The following is a 3,427-nucleotide window of genomic DNA, read 5'->3' on the forward strand; positions in this document are numbered from 1 at the left end:
GCACTGGTTGCTGGACAGTGCCACGGCCATCTTCGGATGGCCACACCGGCCGTCTTCGGACGGCCAACCTTTTTTTCCCCTAACCCTAACCCTAACCCTAACCCTAACCCCTAGCCCTAAAACTTAACCCCTAAACTTAACCCCTTACTTTAACCCCTTACCTTAACCAGTGCCCTAAACTTAACCCCTAAACTTAACCATTTACCCCTGCCTTTAAACCTAACCTTAACCCTAATTTGGTACTATTAATCCTACCAGAACCCTATTTTGGAATCATTAACCTACCTGTCATGGAAAGCCTCTCCAGGCCTGCATAAAATCTAAACTTACCTTAATCAAGCCCTAAATCCAAGATAAACAAATTAATAAATAATTGTTACAAAGGGATTTTAAAGCCGAATTGGGAAGATGTTTTGGGTGGTGGGAGCACATTGGGGGGAGCACTGGTTGCTGGACAGTGCCACGGCCATCTTCGGATGGCCACACCGGCCGTCTTCGGACGGCCAACCTTTTTTTCCCCTAACCCTAACCCTAACCCTAACCCTAACCCTAACCCTCTACAGGATAAATCATACAAGATTCGACCTCTGCCTCACACCGGTTTCAGGGTGAGCCAAGATGGAATTCACTGGACACCGTTAACTGCAGAACGTATGCTACAACACTGGAAGACCTGTTTAAACTGGTAGGCCCAAAAAACCATATCTCACGGGTTGGGCCTAAAAGTATTATAAATCTATCAACTACATTTCAATTGACAAAAGATCAGGAGGACCTCTTAGAGAAAGGCCTAACATTTATACCCACGCTACATCTACATAAAAATCAAAAATCCCAGACATTGGATGATCTACAAAGATTCCACAGAAGGACTAAATTGGCTTCCTTCTTTGAACACAGAAAGGGAACAAAACAAACTCCGTTTATACATAAATCTGATTGGACACCCAAACTCATACAGTTACCACCTTCTGTTAGAAAATTCATAAGGGCTAATAATTATGCTTTCAAAACACTTAATTGGAAACAGGAAATTAAAAACAATATTTCTAAAAAACAAATCAAAACATTACTTCAATTAAAAAATAATAAAGACATAATGATCAAACCGGCTGACAAGGGTTCAGCTGTAGTGATTCTGGACAGACACCAGTATATCTGGGAAGCTCACAGACAACTTTCAAACACAGACCATTATAAGAAATTAGATGGACCCATATCTCATGACACAGTACCACTGATTCGGAACATAATTAATAATCTGTGTGAGAACAATTATATTAATAAAAAACAGAATGCTTATTTACAAGACACAATTGGAACAAGATCCCGACTATTTTATTTGTTACCCAAGATTCACAAAGACCCCTCTACATGGAGCCTACCACATGTCATTCCCCCGGGACGCCCTATAGTGTCGGATTGTGACAGCGACACATATAGGATTGCGGAGTATATAGAATTCTACTTAAACCCCATTTCAAACAAGCACCCAAGTTACATTAAAGACAGCTACGATTTTATTGAAAAAATTAGGAACACCAAGATCTCCTTGAATTCATTTTTATTCACTATTGACGTGGAGAGTTTATATACAAATATAGAAACTGAGGCAGGCCTGAAGGCGGTTAAGGCCCATTTCCAGAAACACCCAGACCAACACAGACCAGATACACAGCTACTTCAATTGTTAAGGATTAACTTGGATAGGAATGATTTTGAATTCAATGGTGAATTTTATTTGCAGATAAGGGGGACTGCCATGGGAAAGAGATTCGCGCCTTCCTACGCAAACATTTATATGGCAATGTGGGAGGAGACGGCCTTGTCATTATGCCCCATAAAACCATTACAATACTTCAGATTTCTAGATGATATTTGGGGAGTCTGGGGGGACTCCAAGGATACCTTTGATCACTTCATCGACATTTTAAATAAACACCACAACTCCATTAAAATTAAACACACCCTAAATTCGAATAGTATTGATTTCCTGGATATCACCACATTTAAAGGGCCAAATTTTCAAAACACAGGTATTTTAGACACAAAACTCTTCTTTAAACCCACAGATACACACCAATTATTATACAAAACAAGCTTTCACCCCCTCCATACATTCAAAGGTATCATAAAATCCCAGTTGATACGATTCAGCAGAATCTGTTCTCGTCAGGAGGACTTCTGGGAAACCACCAGGATACTATTCAGGGCCCTAAGAGAAAGGGGTTACTCGAGATCATTTCTGAGACTCAGTCTCAGGACCTTTAAGGACCAAAAACAGAGGACAGAGGAGAAATTCCTACCTCTCATCACCACCTTCTTACCCCCCAACAGGACATTACACCATAAGGTCAAATCCAATTTTGATATACATTTAGGACAATCCAATACCTTAAAGAACTATAAAATTATTTCAGCATACAAAAGACATAAAAACCTAAGAGATATATTAATTCATAGCAAAATACAACCCCAGTCATCCACTAGAAAAAGCCTAATTTGCCCTGAATATAAATTCATTAAATTCATTAAAAACAGAAACACCAAAGAAATCTTTAAAATTGCACCCATACTGACCCCCAATACCACCAACTGCATTTATTTAATATCCTGCAGAATTTGTGGCCTACAGTATGTAGGAGAAACGAAGAATACTATTGCCACAAGGATGAATCAACACAGATATCAGATCTTACATAAGATAGACCTGAACAGGCCTCTCTACCAACACTTTCACTTGCATGGGGCTCAGGCCTTAATTATCACAGGCCTACAGTCAAATAACCTATGGACTGGCATGCAGAGGAAACGCATAGAGGGGAATTGGATAAACAAATTGGGCACTAAACATCCAAGGGGTTTAAATGATATTTAATCCATTTCTGATTAATATCGATTTTCAAACTTCCAAATTCAAACCCTAAACTTAACCCCTGACCTCTGATGCCTAACCTTAACCCCTAACCCCACCCCATTTAACACCCTTATCCAACTTCAAACCCTAAACTTAACCCCTGACCTCTGACTCCTAACCTTAACCCCTGACCTCTGATGCCTAACCTTAACCCCTAACCCCACCCCATTTAACACCCTTATCCAACTTCAAACCCTAAACTTAACCCCTGACCTCTGACTCCTAACCTTAACCCCTGACCTCTGATGCCTAACCTTAACCCCTAACCCCACCCCATTTAACACCCTTATCCAACTTCAAACCCTAAACTTAACCCCTGACCTCTGACGCCTAACCTTAACCCCTGACCTCTGATGCCTAACCTTAACCCCTAACCCCACCCCATTTAACACCCTTATCCAACTTCAAACCCTAAACTTAACCCCTGACCTCTGACTCCTAACCTTAACCCCTGACCTCTGATGCCTAACCTTAACCCCTAACTTCACCCCATCTTCTAAACTTAACCTT

This window comes from Denticeps clupeoides, unplaced genomic scaffold (genome assembly GCF_900700375.1).
Source record: "Denticeps clupeoides unplaced genomic scaffold, fDenClu1.1, whole genome shotgun sequence".
Classification (NCBI taxonomy): Eukaryota; Metazoa; Chordata; class Actinopteri; order Clupeiformes; family Denticipitidae; genus Denticeps; species Denticeps clupeoides.